General features: G+C 44.8%; 1 protein-coding gene across 1 annotated transcript in view; it reads right to left on the reverse strand.

Moving 5' to 3' along the window:
• The window catches only part of MEX3C (mex-3 RNA binding family member C), a 31,024-nt gene that overhangs the window by 3,914 nt on the left and 2,930 nt on the right, over nt 1-24,180 (reverse strand). The gene's annotated exons all lie outside the window — the stretch shown is intronic.

The following is a 24,180-nucleotide window of genomic DNA, read 5'->3' on the forward strand; positions in this document are numbered from 1 at the left end:
GAAGTTGACCAGTTAAAATCTCACCCGTCAAGTCTGTGTATTGTCAAGTCTGTGTATTAAGTGCTTACATTTTAGGAAGAGTTACAACTGGAGAGGCAGCGGGGAAAGAGCAGGGGACTGGAAGGAGGCAGGTGATCCAGGTTCGTGTCCCGGCTATGCCAATGACCTGCTCAGTGACCAGGAGGTAAGACACAACCTCTCTGGGCCTCAGTTTCCTCATCTGTAAAATGGGAATAAAATAGATTGTGAGCCCCGGGGTGGGGGGACAGGGGTGGTGCCAATTTGATAAATTTTCTAACGACCTTAGCGCTTAGCATATAGTGAGTGCTGAATTAAGAACCCTAATTAATGAGCACTGCTCTGTGTCACTAGGGAGATTATGTGAAAATGGATTAAGGACCCCAAGGGATTTACAATCTAAGAAGGAAGAGATTAGGATGGGGAGGAAGAGAGAGTGAGAAGTCAGAAGTTAGAACAATTAGAAAACAACATGGCAGGTTGAAACTCGGCTATTTGAGAGTTTCAACAGCCAAGTCCAACCCTCTGGCTCTTCCCAACTCCAGGCAGAATTGCTACTGGTGAGCATCTACCCTAACTTTTCAGCTGGCTAAATGTTATGAAGTTTGGGTTTCATGGAGGGTTAGAAAGGAGGGGAGGGAGGGAGGGAAGGAGGGAATTGCCACCCCAGCCTTCAAGGCCCTCTCCCTTCCTACCCCTCACAGGCCATAAGAGGGTGAGACTTTTAGAGTTATGAGCTGCCGGTTTTCTGCCCACTTCAGTTTTGCCTATCTTTGAAAGAAATCCCATTACAGTTTCCAGTCCCTCTTTCATCCCCATCTGCCTACGTCTTCTGATATAATGTGGAATTCAAACAGGAAATGCAGGATCTGGGTTCTAATCCCATTCTGTTCCTCGCTTGCTGTGTGACCTTAACTTCTCTGTGCCTCCACTTCCTCATCTGTAAAATGGGGATTCAATACATGAGGTCCTTCCTATATGGACTGTGAGCCCCACTTGGGCAGGGACTGTGTCCAACCTGATTACCTTGTATCAGTCCCGGTGATTAGTACAGTGTCTGGCATAAAGGAAGCACTTAAACATCTCAATTATCCTTATCCCTAAGCTTCTAATTCTACTTGGGTGCCCTTTGGAGCTGGAATAGGATGTTGACAATAATGCTGTGTACAAATGACATATGACCAACCACCCATTCTACTAGTATGTAAAAATTGTCCTTTGATAGTTTGTCAAATTTTGTCACCTGCAGGACTGTGATAAGCAGGTGGAATTTAAATTCCCCCAACATTTCCAAGTTTTTACTGCCCTCGTAATAATAATTAATGCTAGCAATGGTATTTTATGAAGTGCTTACTATGTGCTAAGCACCGTGTTATGCACTGGATAGATACACATTAATCAGGTTGGTTCCCAGTCTCTGCCCCCTAAAGGATTCAGACTCTACAAAAGGAGGGGGTGGGATTTAATGCCCATTAGATGAGATAACTGAGGCACAGAGAAGTTAAGTGACTTCTCCCAGGTCACACAGCTGACACACGATCGATTAGAATGTAAGCCCGTCAATGGGCAGGGATTGTCTCTATCTGTTGCCGAATTGTCCATTCCAAGCACTTAGTACAGTGCTCTGTACATAGTAAGCGCTCAATAAATACTATTGAATGAATGAATGAATAAAAACTCAAGTCTTCTGATCCCTGGGGGCCGTGCTCTTCCCTCTAGACCACATTGCTTTTCATGATTTTGACCTTAAAATGTTTAAGACAATAACTGAGGCATGAGAACAGATATATGTGCAATAGCTTACTACGCAGTTTGGCACAATAAATATTTTCCTAGTCACTAATCGTTTGAGGTTTGACTTGAGTATTTTAGGGATTTGCATTCCCATCTGACTGACACTTGCCTTTAGATTCCTCTTTCTAAGCTGACATAACACCAAGTTTGAGGGCCATCTTCTCCTCTCATTCCTCAAGTGGAAGAGGGGAAACCTCTCTGCGACTGGGGAGGAGTCTGGATGGAGTGGATATGGCGTAGTCCTACATCCCTCCGACTCTTATATCCCTCTCATGCCATTGTCCCGCTAGGCTCTTGGTGAGGGACCAAGTTGAAAAAATAGCGCCAGGCATCCCTGGCGAGGAATTTAAGGCAGGTCTAGCAGCAGAAACAGTACACTTAAGACCCCCACTCTGAGTGGTTGGTAATGGTGGGGAGAGGCTGTGGATTGCCATGGTGGTGTGGGAAGCCATGCGTAGTCAGGAGGCTTGTGGTTAAGTCCCTCCTGCTTTAGGATAGCCACTCACCCTCTTAAATTGGAGCCCCATGTTGGGCAAGGGATTATGTCCAATCTAATCATCTTGCACCTACTCCAATCCTTAATACAATGCTTGCACCCACAGTCCATGACGACTGAACACCATAATCAGTATTAGGCTGGGATCAAAATTGATTGGCCAAACTGTACTAAAAAAAAACCCCAAACATCAGAAACAAAGCAGTCCATAACAGATTTACGAGAGGCAGTACACTGGGTAATAAGAATGCACTGCACAGATAAAAGGAGGGGAAAAATAAGTGGCTAGGAACAATTACGGAACAGGTATAGTAGTTACAAGATGAAGGGTCAGCAATATAGTGCTGTTAAGAAACAAAACAAATCAGCATGGTAGATGTGCAACACTGTGGCATGAGCCAAGAGGTAATTCTGCTAAACCTGACCTGAGGCATGCCTTTGTTAGCACAGTAAGTCCAGTTTTGGGATGGTGATGAGGTGGGGATTTGAAAAGGTCAAGAGAAGAAACAGACCGTTTTTTTGGCTGACCGCTTCGGACATTAAATTACTTATTTATATTAATATCGATCTCCCCGTCTACGCTGAAAACTCATTATGGGAAGGGATGGTGTCCTAATTCCATTGTACTGCACTCTCCCAGGTGTTTAGTACAGTGTTCTGCACATAGTATGTGTTCAATAAATGCCACTGATTGATTTAGAAAGTTAAAGTTAAGAGAAGGAGCATGGCTCAGTGGAAAGAGCACGGGCTTTGGAGTCAGGGCTCATGAGCTCGAATCCCAGCTCTGCCACTTGTCGGCTGTGTGACTGTGGGCAAGTCACTTCACTTCTCTGGGCCTCAGTTCCCTCATCTGTAAAATGGGGATTAAGACTGTGAGCCCCACATGGGACAACCTGATTCCCCTATGTCTACCCCAGCGCTTAGAACAGTGCTCGGCACATAGTAAGCACTTAACAAATACCAACATTATTATTATTATTATTAATACTATGGATGGGGCTGGGAGGGAAAGAGGAAAAAAGAAGTCAGGATAAGATTTCTGAATGACTGTAACATCTCATGTAGGCAGATAGGCAGAGAGACAAAATTTATTTTTAAATCCCTCAGTGGTATTCACTGAACCTTACTGTGTGTGGGGCACTGTATTAAGTACTTGGAAGAGTCCAATACAGTAGGTTTGGTAGATTCATTCATTCATTCAATAGTATTTATTGAGCGTTTACTATGTGCAGAGCATTGTACTAAGCACTTGGAATGTACAAATCGGCAAGAGATAGAGACAGTCCCTGCCGTCTGAAGGGCTTACAGTCTAATCGGGGGAGACAGGCAGACAAGAACAATGGCAACAGAGTCAAGGGGAAGAACATCTCATAAAAGCAATGGCAAATAAATAGAATCAGGGTGATGTACATCTTATGAAACAAAATAGGGTGATGAAGATATATACAGTTGAACGGACGAGTACAGTGCTGAGGGGGTGGGACGGGAGGGGGGAGGAGGAGAGGGAAAGGGGGGAGAAGAGGGTTTAGCTGCGGAGAGGTGAAAGGGGGGGTAGAGGGAGCAGAGGGAAAAAGGGGGGAGCTCAGTCTGGGAAGGCCTCTTGGAGGAGGTGAGCTTTAAGTAGGGATTTGAAGAGGGGAAGAGAATTAGATTGTCGGATGTGAGGAGGGAGGACGTTCCAGGACCGCGGGAGGACGTGGCCCAGGGGTCGACGGCGGGATAGGCGAGACCGAGGGACGGTGAGGAGGTGGGCGGCAGAGGAGCGGAGCGTGTGGGGTGGGCAGTAGAAAGAGAAGGGGAAGAGGTGAGAAGGGGCAAGGTGATGGAGAGCCTTGAAGCCTAGAGTGAGGAGAGATTCAATCCCTGCCTTCAAAGAGCTTAAAAATTCAGTGGAGGAGACAGACCTTAAAATAAATTACAGTTAGGGAACTTAATCGACAGTGTTTACTGAGTGCTTACAACAGTGTTTATTGAGTGCTTACAGTACACAGAGCACTGTTCTAAATACAATTCAACAGAGTTGGTAAGCATAATCCCTGCCCAAAAGGAAACAGCAGAATAGAAGGTTATGCACATAAATTCTGTAGGGTATTTGTTACTCTTACTGTGGTATTTGTTTAAGTGCATTCTACGGATCAAGCACCATTCTAAGCACTGGGGTAGATACAAGTTAATCAGGTTGGACAGAGCAGTCAGAACAGTCTAAAAAGAAAGGAGAACAGGCACCGAACCTCCATTTTACAGATGAGGCAAAACACAGTGTCTCCCCCTCTAGACCATTAGCTCACTGTGGGCAGGGAATGTGAATGTTATATTGTACTCTCCACAGCGTTTAAGACAGTGCTGTGCACACTAAGTGCTCAATAATTACGATTGGCTAATGTAAAGTGACTTGCCCAAGATCACCCAGTAAACAACTGGCCCGTGCTCTTTCCATCAGGCCTGTTTTGCAAAGTGCTTATCCTTGGTGCTCTTTCAAAATAATAAACACAAGACAACCATTTTTAAGTGGTTAAAGTATTTGGTGATTAGTCACCCTCCACTTAATTGCCATCAACCAGTTGGATGTGGACACCAAGCATATATTTAGTCCAGGCAATCCATTTAGCTGAAGAGCCCCCATACTCCTGGAACCCTCACCCAAGAACGGGCCTTGTGCCGGACACGTTTGGATCGGTGAGGGACTGAGATGCAACAGTAACCGAGGACAGCTGCAGGATCCAGAAAGAGCACTTTAAAGCACCGTCGAGTTCTGAGACAAGCTTCACTTGTGCAGAGAGAATCTGTGAACATGAGTCTCCCTTGGGGACAAGGGTTATATATGATGGAGGCAGGGTGGGGCAGGAGGAAGATTAGAGGGAGCATAAACTGAAACTGCAGAGAATAAACTACAGTTTCCATTCTTGCATTGAGAACAGCCCTCTCGTGCTGATAGAGGTCAGATTAAAAGAAGCCACAGGGCAACCTAGTTTTGTTTTTTTTAATGGGATTTGTTAAGTGCTTACTATGTGCCAGGCACTGAACTAAGCGCACAGTTAGACAAAACCTAATTAGGTTGAATATGGTCCACATCCCTCATGGGAGCTCACGATCTTAATCCCCATTTTACAGGTGAGGTATCAGGCACAGAAGCTAAGTGACTGACCCCAAGTCATACAGCAGATAAATGACAGAGCCAGGATTAGAACCCAGATCCTTCTGATGCCTAGGCCCAAGCTCTACCCACTAAGATATGCTGCTTCTCGTCGTATCTTAGTGTGCCCTGGTTTCGGTTTGGGTCTGGTTGTGTTATTGCTTGCAGGTGGCTGGTAAAAACCTCAGTTACAGTTCTGAGTGTGATGATGGTTCCACTTACAAGACAGCTCAAAAGGAGATGGAAATACTGAGGCCTGACAAAAGCAATTCCTCCCAGAAAAACACCCAAATACACACCATTTGTAGTCCCCAAAATATTTAAAAATGAATGTTAAGAACATAAACCTAATGTTCAATTTTCATACACTGAATGTCATTTGATTCATGAGTCCCAATTTGTGTGAGGGTACAACTTAGTTTTCCACACAAGATCTAGATTAGTAGGTGGTGACAAAATTGGCCATTTCTTCATCGTAAGTGGGGTAAGAATCTCCCTAAGAAAGCAATCTGCTTGTGAAAAAATGATATTGGATAATTGCTAAAGAACACTAATGTTGTTATATATTTTCTGCTTCTAAATGGGCTTGAAGTCCCTACTTTTTATTACTAGTCAGCATGCTAGAGTAAAAAAAAAAATCTAAATAGCTATTAAAGTAAGCAGTGCTGCAAATTAAGATGGGACCCAGGGAAACACAAAAATATTTTTGTTGCAAAGGACTCTGAACTGCTTTAGGGCATAAAAAGTACAAGGAACCAAACAAAAAAGTGAATATTCCTGTGCAACACTTAAATGGATCAGTCAATCATATTTATTGTGCACTTACTGTGTGCAGAGCACTAAACTAAGTGCTTGAGAAGAGCACAATATAATTTAACAGATACATTCCTGGTCTAGAGGGGGAGGCAAACATTAAAATACATACTATTGCACATATGTATATATGTGTGCTGTGATGCACATATATAGAGTAGGCAGTTGGGTCACATGCCTTAAAAGTTTAAGAACTTAGGGAGCAAGATCTTCATATTCTCCGCATACTGCTCCTAGCACCAAGTTTTTTTTCGCTACATAATATATGGTATATTTTATTAGATTTTACCTGACTTTCCCCACAAGTGTTTAATTTGGGTAGTTTCTGAAAGAATCAGGGTTGTTTTCTTCCCTAGATTCCCCTGTAACTCATCTCTGATTCTTAAAATGGTATCTGTTAAGTGCTTGTTTTGCATCCAGCACTGTTCTAAGCCCTGGGGTAGTAGAGAAGATAATCGAGTTGGACAGAATCCCTGTCCCACAGGGGCTCACAGTCGAAGGCCGAGGGAGGAGGGTTCAATCATCATTTCACAGATGAGGTACAGCTTGTTGTGGGCACTATACTAAGTGTTCGCTTAGTTCAGTGCCAGGCACAGGGTAAGCACTTAACAAAACCCATAAAAAAGGGGGGATTGTGGCTACAACTCTGCTGCATTGTATCTACTGCATATATTCCTCCCAAGTGCTCAGTAGAGTGTTCTGCCCACAATAAGTGCTCAATAAAAACCCCTTGATTGCTATCATTCACAGGTCACTTCTTGCTCCTTCTCTCTCCAACATCCTGTCCTCTTTTCCCTGTCTAGGTGGAGAAGGAGAGAAAAGTGGCTGCTGTTTCCACTGACGCCAAGGGCAGGGGTTCCCATTCTTTCCCATTCTTTCTTCCCCACCTCTCCACCCCTTACTACCCCTTTATGGAAGGGACTAACTGCAGCAGCTCTTGTCACTACCTCTTCCTCTAAAAGCATCTATTCTGCCTTGGAAGACAATGATGTCATCCCTTCTATAGGCAGCTCTGGGAAATATAAAACTTGGAAATCATGGAAGCTGCCCCCCACCCTTCAACCTCCATTTTTAACTGTTTGTAAATTTCTGCCTAGAAAACCTGATAATGATTACCCCTCAATTTACCATTCTAACTCCCCCCCAAAATAAACAACCTACACGCAACATAATCAGCCAAAGGATTTAGATCCAAACAAGTGTAAGAGCTGTGCAAACAAAGTAGTTTATAAAAGGGGGAAGGAGGGCAGAGAGACAGGCGTCAAAGAGGTAAATCAGAAGGCCATCATTTGGGGGTCTTTTCAGCCTAGACTGAAATCATTAAATCTGAGACCTGGAATGAGTATGGTTGGAAGTTCAGCTAAGAAAACCGTGGGGATGGGGATTGTCCCCATAACCCCGAATGCAAAGATAAACTCGTTAAGAAACCTCACTTGGACACTAGGAAGAAAAGAGATATTCCACAGCAGACTCTAAACATGCTTATTTACATAAAGTTCACACAGCTCAGGTGGTAAGGGGAAAGAAACTGCAAAAGATTGGGAAAGCACTGGGTTCAGTGCAAGGAACACTATTCAGAAATACAAGGCAGGAGGAGTTAAAATATCATATCCATATCAGAGGGCCTGAACAATGCCACTGTCCTATAGCTGGTCCTAGAGTGCACTTTGTGAATGAAATACACTTCCATCCCTTTAGAAACCGATGCCTGAGCAGGGGCAGCAGATCTGCCCAAAGCATCAGGGTCAAAGATCAGAAGCTGTGCTGGAGAAGGTGTGTGATCAAGTTGTGGACAGGGATCATGTCTACAAACTCTGCATACAGCATGTGCTCAATAAATACCACTGATTGCTAAGTTTGGGGCTTTTGGGGAAGACGGGGCACAAGGCCAGCAATGAGATATTAACTGGCTAGGAAATTTAAGTTAGTGAGGGCTTAAAAAAAAACAAAAACCCATCAGTCGAAGAGCAGATCCTAATCACCACCTCTTCACCATTACCCTACTTAAAAGAAAAAAAAAATACATGGACCTAATAGAGTTTTCTGAATACTGATTACGGGCTTCTCAGCCCTCGATTATTTAATTTTGGATAAGGCCTTAAGAACCAAATCTGAATCCGAGCATGCAAAAGAGAAGACCTTCCAAGCCTATGGAATGCAAAACCTCAAAGAAATAAGCTAAAATCTGAAATGCCATTTTTACCTTCCGACCTTGAGAAAGGTTAAACTAATCTTGTGCTTTCCATAAGGTTTTCAGGGTATTAATGGAATTCCAATAACCTGAATGTAGTTCAACATACTGTCAACCAAAGCTTTAAAGTCCAGCACATGCTTATAGCCCAAACTCAGAGACACATCTGTGTTGACTGAGAAGGTTCATCTGAGGAGTGAGGAGAATATTGGAGAGGAACGAAAATGAAAGGAATATATCCGACAGGGTAAAAGTCTATTCAGCTATGAAATATGAAGCCTTGTACAATATTATGCATGGTAATTATTAGTTGTTCCCAACAGTTTTGCCAGGTAAGTTCGATTGTAATTTACCACTATCCTTGTGGTGGGATAGTGTTGGGATAAGAAAGAGCCCAAGTACTGTATTCATTTCACTGCTAAGGGGCAGACCTGGCTAAAAGGGGAGCCAAGTGTAGGCGTCAGCTTTTTTAAGCTACTTTCTCCGGGTTAAGGTTCTGAGCCCCTCATTTTTTAAATGCATTCGCTGCAGAATAGAGGGCATTCTTTATCTTATTTTTTTATTACTTACCGGGGAAATTCAGGGACCTGTGCGGTCCCTTTCCTACATGAATCAAGCCCAGAAGTCACTTCCAAGAAAACATGAAGCCCAGGTGTTCCCTGGGTCAATCAATGGCACTTAGGGAAGCAGCGTGGCTCATTGGAAAGAGCTCAGGCTTTGGAGTCTAGAGGTCACTGGTTCAAATCCCAGCTTTGCCACTTGTCAGCTGTGTGACTGTGGGCAAGTCACTTAACTTCTCTGTGCCTCAGTTCCCTCATCTGTAAAATGGGGATTAAGACTGAGCCTCACGTGGAACAACCTGATTACCCTGTATCTACCCCAGCACTTAGAACAGTGATCTGCACATAGTAAGCGCTTAACAAATACCAACATTACTACTTACTGAGCACTTATTGTGTGCAGATAACTATATAAAGGGCTTGGGAGAGTAATAATAATAATAATAATTAATTTTGGTATTTAAGCGCTTACTATGAACTTACTGTTCTAAGCGGTGGGTAGATACAAGGAAATCAGGTGGTCCCACGTGGGACTCAGTCTTAATCCCCATTTTCCAGATGAGATAATGAGGCACAGAGAAGTTAATGACTTGCCCAAAGTCACACAGCTGATGAGCGGTGGAGCCGGGATTAGAACCTATGACCTCTGACTCCCAAGCCCATGCTCTTTCCACTGAGCCAGGCTGCTTCTCAACATAACAGTTGGTAGACAGCATCATCAATGGTATTTACTGATTAGAACTGTACAGAGAACCGTACCCACAACTCTGCCCACAGGAGCTTACAGTCCAGAAACTGTACGGGAACTGTACGGGGCCAACTGGGGATGGCTAAGGGATGATTTTTAGGGGCCTGCCCATGGCTAGACAATCTCCCCAGGTTTCAACTCTTAATTCCTGTCACTCTCTCTCCCCTGGCTTTCTAAGTGACATACCCAGGTAGAAGGGGAATCATCTGGGGTCCACCTAGCCAGCCTCTACTTAGAGGGTTAGCTGCTGGAAGTTCAGGGAAGTTTCTTTCCCTTTCCCGCTCTGCCTTGTATGAACCTGCCCCTGACAGATGTAAGCATCATCCCATTTGACTAACATCCATTCCTACAAGCAGATAACTTCCTCCAGAAGGTTACCTTCCCCAGGTACCACTTACTTTTCTGCTTCTCAGGGTTTGACGGCCAGCTCCACCGGCTCCCAAGCTTACGAGGGAGAGGAGGAAGCTAGGAGAGCTACTCTGTGGTGCCCCTCCCCAAGGAAAGTAAAAATACTTAGCCGAAGCCAATCAGAAAGAAGGACTGGGGTGGAAGTAAGGGGAGCAGGTAGTTGGAGGGAAAGAAGAACCACTGCCATCTTGGAGGCGAGGGGTGGAAAGCCTTGTGCCCGGGAAACGGGACATGTGATGAGGATGTGCTGTGACCCTGGAGGGACCCAGGGCATAGCGAGGGACTAGAGAGTAACCCGGGGGTGGGTTAGGACACCCTGGGGTCCAGAGTTAGGATTCTGGAAGAATGAGCCTCCTGCCCTTGAAGGGGAGAAGAGGACATCAGAGTACTCTACTAAGTGCTGGGAGAGTAAAATATAGCAATAAATAGACACATTTTCTGCCCACAGTGAGTTTACTGGACTACCCTTCTCAAAGATATCGTGGCACCCGAAATGGGTAGAGTCTAAGAGTAGTTTCATTCTAGATCTGGACTATCCTCTTCTCCTCAGATATGCACTTCTTTAGCTAGCACACAGAAAACACTACTGATGATTAAAAAATAAAAATCTACTAAAACCTTTTAAACTTTGGATGAGCTAGACTAACAAAAAATATTGCCTAGACTAACAAAAAATATTGCTTTGTCTTTTCTCCCTCTCAAAAGCTAGTGTAAAGCAATCACGAAAAACATTACATGTAATTTCTGACGCTACAGAAATCAGAGGCTTTGGAAGTGAAGGGGAAAAAAAACCACACTTTAGTAACTAGACAAGCTAACCACGATGGAATTAAAACCGATGAGCTAACCTTGCAGGTATTTTCCTTTACTCAGGTACCAAGTATTTGCCCATTCAATCATGCTATCTATTGCGGAGGGGGAAAAGTCACCCATTTTTTCCCCAACACCAGAAGGGATAGACAGGAAGGTAAGAAGGTATTTAAATTATGAGTCAGACACACACTTATCCACAGCTAAATCTGGTTAACCTAATCTGAAATTAGTTTAACTGGTACGGCTTCTGAAGGGTCTTTCAGGGCTATGTTTCTGCCTGTGCCCTTGAAGTCTGTCAGCATGGTAATAGTTGAGCTTTTAAAAAAAAAAAAAAAGTGCCCAGGGCACCCATGGAAATTTGAACAATGACTGCTCATTCCTACAGGGGAGGGGATCGTATGTACTGGAAATCCAAACGAGTAAAAGTGGAAACTGTCTAGCCACAGCAGGGTGACATGTTGGACTTAGGAAGAATCTCCTCTCTTCTAATAAGTATAAGGGAGTATTGAGAGCTATTCTTCCTTTCCTAGGGAGAAGGGCAACCCAGGCTGCGAACGTTGGTAAAGCCAAGAATCCCAACCTATCAGGGCTTAGAACAGTGCTTGGCACATAGTAAGCACTCAAGAAATATGATCATTAAGTCCTTAACCCCCTTTCTCTTCATTTAACCTTCCTTCCAGAGCCAGTCACCAAGCTAGAAGTCCAGGAGGGTTTAAAACTCCAAATTGACTGACAGCAGCTCCCTTTCTCTCCTCTGATCTCATGGAGGCAGTCTCCCCCTCCATAACCTGGGCTGAGCTGACTAGGTTTCCAATGACCCTGTTAGTGCTGGACCCCCAGCCCAGCCAGACTTCCAGAAAGGTACCATCTTCCCTTCTTAACGGTATTTATTAAGCACTTACTATGTGCCAGGAACTGTACTAAATGCTAGGGTAGATAAAAAAAGATGATCAGGTTGGACACAATCCATGTCCCACACTGGACTCACAGTTTTAATCCCCATTTTACAGATGAGGTAACAGATCAGAGAAATGGATATTTTTATGGTATGTATTAAGGGTTATGTGCCAGGCACTGTACTAAGCACTGGGACAAATATAAACAGACAGTCCCTGTCCCACGTGGGAACCGGAGTATTAATCCCCATTTTATAGATGAGATAACAGACAAAGAGAAGTGAAGTGGCTTGTCCAAGGTCACACAGCTGGGATTAGAATTTTAAGTCCTCTGGCTCCCAGGCCTGTGCTCTACTAGGCTATGCTGCTTCCCTTCCTCTTTCTTCCCAAAATGAAAATGCAAAAGCACAAAATTCCCACAGTCACCTAGCAGTCTCAGCCCTGATCTCCCTCCTGCCTGAAATGCACTGGGTCCCTGCTGCCCAAGAGAGGAATTTCTCCCCATCACCCTGGTCCACAAAGGAGATGCTGAAATTGCATTCATTTAAAGATGATATCTGGTACCAAGAGACACTAGAATCCATTCCTCGTGGCTAGCCCATTTCTGACTGGACTGGTCTGGTGTCACTAGGGGAAGGAGAGTGGGGGTGAAGAAGAGAAACAGGGCACAAAGGGGCTTCCGAGTTTGTTGGTTTTCTAGTCTCACCCTTAGTGGACAAGGGCGGAGGCTGCTTAGAACTGGGCAGAAGAGGAGGGAGGAAAGGAAGAGATGGATGCAGAAGCTAGCACCCCCAGGAGCACCCCAAAGGTTTAGAACAAAATGCCAGTTGGAAGAAGGAAGAGCCACCTGGGCAGTGGGAGAAAGTATCCACAAGTCCAGCGTGGGGTAAGGGGAAATATCTCTGGAAGCACATGGATAAGCCTTAAGTATATGGCAGTAGCTGATCTGCAGCTTTAATTTAAATAAATACTGCGATTTGGGACGCAATGCTGGTTCTAATATTAGTCATGTTTTGGGGTAGGTTTTGCCAAGATTTGACTTCCATTACCCTCAGAGAGGGAAAGTTGGCTATACGAGAATCAGTTTCTGACTAAACATTGCATGAAAGTTGCATGCTGTGAAGCATTTAAAAATAAAACCAAAGAGTCTTGGGGCTGTACACATCTGTCATCTAGTTATGGCCTGGAAAAATATGAAACCATAAGGCCTGCCATTCATTTTGAGGAGAGTTCTAAAAATTCTACCCATCAAAAGGTTTGTCCCTAGTTTAAAGTCCCACTGTCCTGTCATTGTGAAATTGACAGTGAAAACCGAGGTGGAAAACAATTTCCAGTCCCTGCAGGTTGAAAACACAACAAAAAACACTCTGCCTCACTGTTTATAACAAGTCCATCATACTGTAAGCTTTAGAGGGCAGAGACTGTGTACCTGCTCTGTTATACTGTTCTCTCCCTAGCTCCTAGTACAGTGCTCTACAAACCGTAAGCACTCATTAAGTACCGCTGATTGACCTTTTCATCTTCACAGTTCCCACAATGGATCAACCAGGACCGAAGCTGTCTTTCTCTAAAACAGATCCACAGGTACTACCCCAAATTTCCTTTTCTGGATTTGCACCTACCCAGTGACTTCAGTCCATTACATTTCTCCAGGAATCCTACATGAAACAGGCAATTATTCCATCTCCTAGAGTATTTAGCCATATGGCTCTAGGCCCATATCCTTCCTTTGCTCTCATCAAGAAAGGCATGCATCATTTAGTCAAGACTAGCTGTATCCACATGTTCACAAGTTCATACTGCCTTATTTTCAAAACCAATGCAACCAATGGAATTTATTGAACACCAGGTGTAGAACATTGTAATAAGCATCTAGAGACCAGAACAACAAGCAAGACATACTCTCCCTGCCCTCAAGGGGTCTACAAATTCCTTATAGTTTAATCTTAACAGCACACCCCATGATAGATCTTTTAAGGCTGTACAACCAATGAAATGGAAGAAAATGTCCTCTAAACACATTATTCATGTTGTTTGCTGTTAGTTACTCAGTTGCCACAGACTAAGAGTTAAGTTTAATCAACTACAAACTAACTGCAATATCAACTTCCTCCTATCTGTAAGATGGAGAGCAATGTTTCATGTGGTGTCATTATAGGACTCGTTTGTTGAATCATTTCTTACACATTCAGTCTTCCCTCCTGCTCCTGGAATTTGTAAGTAATTTTTGTCTGGCCAGGTTTATGGCCATTATACTGTAAGCTCATCGAGGGCAATGGTTGGGTGGCCTGCTTCTGTTGTAGCCTTCCATATGCCTAGCACAATACCTTGTACTCAGGAGGCAGTCAGCTGAAGTTCATCAAAGACAATTTGGTGAAAAAGACCCATGGATTTATTGGTTTATGCACGTCCCCTGCCGCCCCCCCGCAAAAAAATAAGTTTACCTCACTTTGTAACATACCCAATTTCACCTTTAAACTACGAGGGTGTCTTTTTGTTGTTCTGTTACCACAGCTGCATGCTGTGGATGATGACTTCTAACATAAAACAGCCTTTTAATGTGTAGGAGTGATTTCCGCCCTCCTCCCTCTACCGACCACTAGTTTTGAACATATTAGTTTTGGACATATTCAATTCACTTCCACAGTCTATAAACCAAGAAGCAGAAAAAAAAGTAAGCTATTTCTTGCCCTAAAGGTTACATGTCAGAAAAGACTTAGAGCAGCCCACCTTGGGTGGAGGGGGTAGAGGGGAGGAAAATAGGTGAAGAAATAAACCTTTTTCCCCATTGGTGGGAGGAGAGGGGAAGTTCTGGGGGGCCTAGGACACTGACGGAGCCCCACACAGTACAGGGAGGATGGGAGAAGACCGACCTTCCTCATGGTCTCTTTCAACCTTAGGGTTCCTCCCCCTCCCTCAATACACACCCCCCAACCCTCAACAAGGAAGGGAATTTCAGGGCTGATTAGACAAAAACTCCACATTCACAACGTTTGGATTTACAGTTAGCACGCATGGAGCCAAGCTGGAGATCACTTCCTCTCTGGTTAAAGTGTTGCATTCCAGATACTACAGTTAAGACTAGAAAAAAGTCCTGCTCCAAAGGCGTTTTACTTACAAACAAATTTTCAATCAGACAGGCAAGTGGGGCCCTAGATCTCTCCCCCGCCCCGCCCCCGCCAGCCCCCTTGCAGAATGAGATGCATCACAGACTATTTTTGACTTTTCTTGGAAGGACAGGGAAAGGACAGGATAGGCAAGGCCTAGTCAGAGTTCCAACACCAAAAGTCGGTCTCCCAGGATTTCAGGAAAATTCTGGGGAATCCCAGAACCAAAGGGTTGTAGGTCATCCACAAGGACTTATTTTCTCATGTCATAGGTGCCCCAGGGAGAGAAAGAGAGCTGAAACTCTCCTCGCACAACCCCCGCCCCCCCCCCCCACCCGCCACTCTTACTTTCCTGTGCTCCAAGAGTGTTGTAGGGTAACTAGTTCCACCCAACGTCTCCGTCATTCTCCTATCCCTTTAAAACTCCAGGGAAACCTCTGAAACGGCCCTTCCCTAGCAGAAATCCCCCCAAGAAAAGCCACACCCAGCCTGGATTCCTCCTGGTCAGCTGCAGCACAGATCAAATGCCCTAGGAAACGCTTGATCTGGCTAGAAGCCCTGGCTTGGTCTCCCTTGTATGAGGAGGGTCACAGGTTGCCCTGGTGGGCTGCTGGGACTCAGCAGTCCCAGCAACCTTGCCAACTTTCTAGCACACGTATGGAGGTGAGTCACTGTGTTTGCTGGAAGCTGGAGGGAGAAGTCCGAAGTGAAGCGTGGGGCTCGGCCCAAGTTTCACCCTTCCACGACTTGGGCCGGAGGGGGCCTTTGGGGTTGTGCGGTTGGGAAAGCGGAGTGATGAAAAGACACCATCGCATTTTCACCAGGCCTCTTCACTTTAAAGGACATCAAGAGGGTGACATCAATACACGGATTTTGATCGAGCAAAAAAGCACAGTAGGGGCTCTAAAAGAGACTGCCCAACCAGATGTAGATCAGAGCCTTCTGTGCGTTCCAGATTCCCACTGCCACTCTGAGATTAAGGGCACTCAAAATTCCCATTACTCCTGTTTGACCCTGGCGTGTAGATTTTTTTCCATCATCACTGTAGATCATCCCTCACAAATGTTCAAACACAAGGCTGAGCTCAGACTACATTTAAGATCCTTCAGGAAAGAGAAGTAACAGCTGTGCATCACAATCTTGTGAAAAGTTTCAGAGGCATGACAAAGATGCGTCCTTCCATGTCAGTGACCTCGGTGAACCGTAATTAGTTGTGATGGTCTTGGAACTGCAGGTCTTGTGGACAACAAAATGGGTCTTTCTAGCCTTGAAACTTGTCAGCTCCTCTATCTCTAGGGTTACCCCCAGGAAGGGTGTGCTGTCTCCACTGTCCTGGCCCAAAATAATTATTCTTCTTTAAAAAAAAAAAGCCATTATGTTTTTTGGGGAGTGAACTGCTTTAGATGAGCAGTTTGACTCAAATTACAATAATATTATCCAAGTAACTACTATCGATTTCAGATGAAGGGATTTAATTTATTTTCAGACTTTGCCTATTTCTACAATTTAAAACATCTGGCTCTCTCCATTGTGATTTTTCTCTATAGAACAATAAGTATTGATGGATGAACATTAAAACAGAGATAGGTTTAAAATCTCAGCAGTTAGCACTTGGGATTTTTTTTTTTTAAAAGCAATCTGAGTTAAGAGTAATTTTCAGGAGCGATGTTTGGCACAATAGTGGCAGCTATTTCACTTCCTCACATCATCAATCCAATTTAGCTCCATCCCAGAACCAAGAATTGTGACCTTTTGCTATTCCAGTTTTGAAATGTGTTACGATGGTAATAATTTCAAGATTTTTCAAAAGCTTGATAGCTTTGACAAGTCCCGGTCCTCTCCCAGACTTCTCTATCACCATGGATGGCACGACCATCCTTCCGGTCCCGCAGGCCCGCAATCTCGGTGTCATCCTTGACTCGTCCCTCTCGTTCACCCCACACATCCTATCCGTTACCAAGACCTGCCGGTTTCACCTCTACAATATCGCCAAGATCCACCCTTTCCTCTCCACCCAAACGGCTATCTTACTATTACGGGCTCTCGTTATATCCCGGCTAGACTACTGTGTCAGCCTTCTCTCTGACCTCCCTTCCTCCTCTCTCGCCCCGCTCCGGTCTATTCTTCACTCCGCCGCCCGGCTCATCTTCCCGCAGAAACGATCTGGGCCTGTCACTCCCCTTCTTAAACAACTCCAGTGGTTGCCTATCGACCTCCACTCCAAACAAAAACTCCTCACTCTAGGCTTCGAGGCTCTCCATCACCTTGCCCCTTCCTACCTCTCCTCCCTTCTCTCTTTCTACCGGCCACCCCGCACGCTCCGCTCCTCCGCCGCCCACCTCCTCACCGTCCCTCGGTCTCGCCTATCCCGCTGTCGACCCCTGGGCCACGTCCTCCCTCGGTCCCGGAACGCCCTCCCTCCTCACCTCCGCCAAACTGATTCTCTTTCCCTCTTCAAAACCCTACTTAAAAATCACCTCCTCCAAGAGGCGTTCCCAGACTGAGCTCCTCTTCCCCCTCTACTCCCTCTGCCATCCCCCCTTTACCTCTCCGCAGCTAAAGCCTCATTTTCCCCTTTTCCCTCTGCTCCTCCACCTCTCCCTTCCCATCCCCACAGCATCGTACTCGTCCGCTCAACTGTATATATTTTCATTACCCTATTTATTTTGTTAATGAATTGTACATCGCCTCGATTCTATTTAGTCGCCATCGGTTTTTACGAGATGTTCTTCCCCTTGACGCTGTTTAGTGCCATTGTCCTTGTCTGTCCGTCTCCCCCGATTAGACCGTAAGCCCGTCAAACGGCAGGGACTGTCTCTATCTGTTGCCGACTTGTTCATCCCAAGCGCTTAGTACAGTGCTCTGCACATAGTAAGCGCTCAATAAATACTATTGAATGTTTTCGGGGTTCACCATGACTGGCATTCCTTAACTCACTGCTATTTTCTACTGGGCTCTCACTACATTTTTAAAGGAAAGACGCCACCACCAGTTATTGGACGATGGTGATGCTAGACTACTCTTTAACAAACCAGCAGCGGTAGGTCTTCCTTCACACCACTATAGTTAAGATCATCAACACTACCATTAGAAAACTATTTTCAGAATCTTAAGTATCATCTTCACCAGCATTAGTCTTAGCAGATCTCTATGGCAACCATTGAACGCATTAGAGGAAAAGTAGAAGGACCTTTTGTGCAAAAAGTCACCAGGGAGGCACAAGAAATGTGATGAGTGTTTATTTTTTTTAATTCTCATTTCATATAATGCAAACTAGGATACATCTGCCCCTTGGGGAAAACTTCAAAATCACCAGCAGATGGGCAACTTAAACTGAAAACCTAGCAGCAGCCAGATCTGTTGGGGCTCCTTAAAGGAACAAATCCCCACACCAGACCTTCCAGTGTGTAGATCTGCATTCACCAGCATGTGACTCAGCCCTTTGTCTGGGATTGCTAAAGTTAGGCCCTGTGTCTTAGTTCTTTAAAATTTTAACCATAGAGGTCAAGGATTATATCCTCTCTAATACAGCTAATTTCTTACTTAAAACAGCCAGCCCCGCACAACCAACAGGTGTTCCAGGGGGTCAAAATGTGCTTCATTTAAAAAAAAAAAATACACGCACTGGATTTCTAATCTAAAACCGGTCATTTTCAGAGCACAAATAGGGCCCTCCTCCTCAGAGATGGAAAAAAATGTAAGATTATCTAGGGTACTGCCCCTTTAATCCTATAGGTAATTAGTTAACAGAGCAGCTGAGGCAGAGAAGTATTGAGGATAACAAATGAAAACAACAGGTCCAAGCACAAAGACACAGAACCTGACCGGTGACAGTTTTGTGTTGAATGATGAACTCATCCAGTAGGTGAGTTTTAATCAATCATTTCACTCCAGGAACTGTTAGACCTACAATTGTTTGCACATTTTCCATAAACTGCACAGTATTAAGCTTTGATTCTGATATTTGAGTATGACGTATTTAAAACCGTCTACGCTTGAGCACAATTTAAGTCTATGTAAATGTGTTGTATGCACAAATATGCAAAAAAAAAATTCTACACAAGTATTTGGGGAATCCAACCTTTACAGAATGCTCACATAGCAGGGGTACCTAATGCAGCCTTCTGAGCAACCCAGGTAGTGATCAATTTTTAAGATCCTGGGATACTTTTTCTAGGCTGTTGGAAAACAGGGCGTAGAGAAGACAGCAAAGAGAACCCTCTCTAAATGCTACAATTTTTATTTCCCCTCATTTCCTCCTTTGGGGATAAGGATAGTTTATTGGCTTAATAAAGCAGGAAGAGAAAAAGGAAGGAGATTCTTCACCCACTTGAGAAACAATTAGTAATTTAGTCTCTTCCAGAATGCCAGTTAGGAATGCAAATAACTAATCAAGATTAATATAAACCCTGGAGAAGCTGCTATACATCTATACATATATACACACACATATATATATTTATTCTTCCAGAAGGCTGTGCCTGTAGAAAGCAGGAGTGCTAGTTTATTTCAGCAATCTGTATTAGGGATTAATTTGGGGGCTTACAGTTGGGGACAACGTGGGCCTACACAAATTCTTCCTTTTCTCTAGTTCTAAATTACTGGGAGAAAAATGAACAAAAATTTAAATGTCTGGAACTGAAATTAACCTAAACGCCCACCAGGATGCTGCAAGAACACATTTCTTTACCACCAGTAAGTAAAATGGGATGTTTGCACTATTCCTGTTTTCCTTAATTATTATGAGGCAAAGGTTTTTTTCATTATAGCCTTATCTTCCTCTGGGCAGTACTTCTAATGGGAACCTTATTTACTAAGGTAGAGTTTTTAAACCATGTTAATTCTTTCTGACCAAAAATCAAATTTGAAGGCAAAGCCACCTGGCGTGCTCTCTCCCAAACACTTGGGTGTGGTGTTCTGCACACAATAAGTGCTCACTAAATACAATTCATTGATTTGGACATAAATTAGTTACTTCAAAATACATATAAATACACACACACACACACAGAGAGAAAGAGAATTATTGCTGTGAAAAGATAACTAGTAGCCAAGAGGTATAGACCCATTTTGTGAACTTTTTAATGATTTTCTCTTCACAAGGAGATCACAGATTACCACTGCCATCTTCCCCCTCGTTGAAAAACTCTGTCACACCTAAAATAGTATCAAATGACACGGAGATGCCCACAGATAATGGGATATTCTTCCATTTTGTTGGGTCGGCTACAATTACAGGCATATGCAATGTGGTACACTGAAGAGAGCAGGACTGAAGGAAGAATTGGCACAAGGATACATCTAAGCACAGTTTAAAGTAAGACGGTAATGAACAGCAGCAAGCATACCAACCTAGTGCCCATCACACTGTGGAAAGCCCTGTAGCACATCATCATCATCTACAGTGGCATTTATTGAACACTTACTATGTGCAGAGTAAGTACTATGTACTAAGCAGCTGGAAGAGTCCAACCGAATTAGCAGCCACATTCCCTACACTTACACGCACCCTGGGCGCTTACGGATCTCCTTAATATTACTTATCTGTCAACTTCATACTGACACAATCCTGCCACCACCTGTTAGAGCCTTTTTCTTCCACTATTTGTGAAAAATATGTCTGCCTGTCTCCTCCTCTGGCTATAGGGAATGAACTCTCCCAAACCCTCAGTACAACACTCCACACTCTGCAAGTGCTCCATAAATGATCAGTCTGAATTAGGGGGACGTGAAGCTTCCATCTAAAGTTTAAAATCGTACCCCTCTCCTGATTCACACACTCGGCTGTTTTCAAATCAGTAATTGTCCCTCGCAAAAGGTACACACTGCACAGAATGGAAAAAAATTAAACTTCTCTTACATTCTATACTAGTAATGAACTTTGCAGGTACTTCCATCGACTCTCCAGCCATGGGCACAGTCTCACTGGACTTCACACCGACAGAGAAGTTCCGTTTTACGACTCAAAAAGCTGTAGCAGCATAAAAATCCCCGTTCGCGATGTAGTGCTTGTGAACCTATGGGATTCTGGGTTTCAAAATGAGAGGCCGCCAAAAGCATTCACCATTCTTCAGAACACATCTATCGAGGAATGGATGTGGAACTGTTAGTGGCAATCAGAGGGCTGAGGATGCCCAATGAAACTAGAAGTCACCCTCAAGGAACCCCTCCCTGGCTCCGGACCCCCACTTGTTCTAACCCTTGCTTCTCTGCTCTCAGTCTATTGAGCGCTGACTGTGTGCAGAACACTGGACCAGGCATTTGGAAGAGTACAATATAACAGTGTTGGTAGTCACCTGCCGACCACAACCTCAGCTAGTCATAAATAACTTTCTTTTGTGGCAATGATCACTTCCTTCACCAATTAGAGAGAGACCTCAAATAGAGCACTATGGTTTAAAATGACGAAGGGGGTGGGAGTGGATGAAATTCCTAAGGAATAATAATAATAATAATAATAATAATAATAATGTTGGCATTTGTTAAGGGCTTACTATGTGCAGAGCACTGTTCTAAGTGCTGGGGTAGATACAGGGTAATCAGGTTGTCCCACGTGTGAGGCTCCGTTAATCCCCATTTTACAGATGAGGTAACTGAGGCCCAGAGAAGTGAAGTGACTTGCCCACAGTCACACAGCTGACAAGGGGCAGATCCGGGATTCGAACCCATGACCTCTGACTCCCAAGCCCGGGCTCTTTCCACTGAGCCACGCCAGACATCCTCTTCTAGATGAATACCCATAGCATAGCGAGAAGAGAGCATTATCAAGCTAGCTGCTTTGTTCCAATTGCTAAAGTGGCCAATGAATTAGGTAATACAATGGTTGTGGAAAATTTCCACCTTCCAGGTCGGATGTCGTCCGCTGACTGACAACTGCCCATTGGCTGATCCATTAGTTAGAGACCCGATGCTATTCTAGTTCTAGCCAGGGGTTTGGCTCTGGACGACCCCAAGGGGTCTGGATCACCTAGAGCCAGGGGTCCCAGGAAAGAAAGGCGATGTCGAGGCTACTAGAGTTCAGTGCCCCAAACCATCAAAACCTAGCCAGAACTGAGCCAATCATGAGCACGTGGTGAACTGGATATATATTTGTTTGAACGACGCTGACATCTACTTATCTGTTTGATGTGGTACATCTGGAGCCAGGTGACATCTGGAGCCAGGTGACATCTGGAGCCAGGTGACATCTGGAGCCAGGTGACATCTGGAGCCAGGTGACATCTGGAGCCAGGTGACATCTGGAGCCAGGTGACATCTGGAGCCAGGTGACATCTGGAGCCAGGTGACATCTGGAGCCAGGTGACGCCTCAGTTGAGGGGGAGGGGTCACCTTCCCGGGCAGGGGGAAAATCCTCCAGTTAATCCCTGCCAGCCGCCCGAGGTTTTGGGAATCAATTTGGAGAGCAGGGCAGAGAGAGAGTTGGTCTCACAGCTGGATCTGGTACAGATCCACTTTTGGAGAACTCCATTTCTCTGAATCAAGGCGGTGTCCCCCCCCCCCCCCGCCGCCCGCGTGGCCAACTGTACGGTGGCACGAGTGGCCCCAATCAATCATTGGCTTACTATCATTGGCTTACTACGTACAGAGCACCGGTCTGAGCTCTTGGGAGGGGACGATACAACGGAATTAGCCGACATGTTCCCTGCCCATCAGGAGCTTACAGTCCAGAGGGGGAGATGGACATTAATATGACTTGGCCTCTCTCCGGGAGCAGAGAGGCACAGCCCCCCCCCACTCGTAGCCAGCTTCACCCCTCGGGTGGTAGACGCCAGAAGGGGCATCCCCCACTACCAGTCAGGCGGTTCAAGTTTTCGGGGAGGAGGGAATCCCTGTTCCTCCCAGCTGACCGTCTCTCAAGATGGGGAAGGATAGCTTTGGCTCTCTACAGTCTCCTGCTCACAGCCACCCTCCTAGGAACAGAGCTGGGACTGTAGCCCAGACTAGTTCTTCCAAGTAACACAAAGCAACGTGGAAGGGGGCTTGCATTCCCTCCCTCCCTCAGCCCCAGTACAGAGTTGGAAGAAGCTAGGGGTGGGGGCCACGTTGAGAGTCTGCAGGCTGCCATAAATTACACAGTAGGAGGAATAATCTACAGGCTTGTGGTGGGTTGGACCACATTGCTCTCAAAAAAAAGAAAAAAAAACCCAACAAAAACCAAAAAACAAAACTGAGGTCAGGAGGATGCCTACCCTTGGAGAGAAGAGGCTGCTTCACCAAGAGAAGACAAATTACTCATCAGATCCAACATATAAACCACTGCTCTAAAACAAAATTCACAAGGGTACAAAAATTAAGTTATTAGGTTTTTTGAGTGTTCTACTTAAATGTGCTGACTACCATGCTAAATGGAAAAATTGATTCTACATTCCTTGGCATGATCTGGCTGCTCCTCGATCTGAGACTGCACTTTAATTGTCCTTATATTGAGACTTACATCTGCATTTCTTTTAGTGGAGCTCGAGAAGGAAGAAAACCGAGGCTCTTAAGGGTTGTTCAAACTCTGTCCCACCCCACAAGTGATCCGGACACCCACAGGGGCCTAGGAGTCAGAGAACCTGAGTTTTTAATCCCTGTTCTCCCACCTGCCTGCTGGGTGCTCTTGGGCAAGTCGTGCCCAAGAGTCCTCTTGAAGAGGGCAAGTCCTCTGTGCCTCAATTCCCTCGCCTGTAAAATGACGATTAAGAGACTATGAGCCCCCGATTAAGAGACTATATGAGCCCCAAGTAGGACCTGGACTGTGTCCAGCCTGATCAGCTTGTATCTATCCCCATCATTTAGTACAACGCCTAGCACGGAGTAACCGCTTCACACCATTTAAAAAGAAGTACAGAAATCTGGGATTCACTCAGTCATTTTAACTCTATCACCTACCCTGATGAACTTTAGAGAGAAAGACTTGACCTGTTGTATAGAAAACAAGAATTCTTATTTTCAGATCAAGACTTGACCTGTTGGATATAAAACAAGAATTCTTATTTTCAGATCTTTGAAATGCTTCACAAGTCTTCCATTTTAAACAGTGGCGAGTCACTGGCCGACGTTTCCACCTCTAATACACTTACCATATAAAGGAAAGCTTGCAGATGTCCCTTGCCCCATACCATCCAAGATGTGCCCTCAAAGTGGATCCCCATCGCACCACCAACATCCCCTCACCCTGGAACTTAAAAGCGTCCCCCTTCCCTTCGTGGGCTGTCCTTAAA

The sequence above is a fragment of the Ornithorhynchus anatinus genome, chromosome 3 (assembly GCF_004115215.2).
Source record: "Ornithorhynchus anatinus isolate Pmale09 chromosome 3, mOrnAna1.pri.v4, whole genome shotgun sequence".
Classification (NCBI taxonomy): domain Eukaryota; kingdom Metazoa; phylum Chordata; class Mammalia; order Monotremata; family Ornithorhynchidae; genus Ornithorhynchus; species Ornithorhynchus anatinus.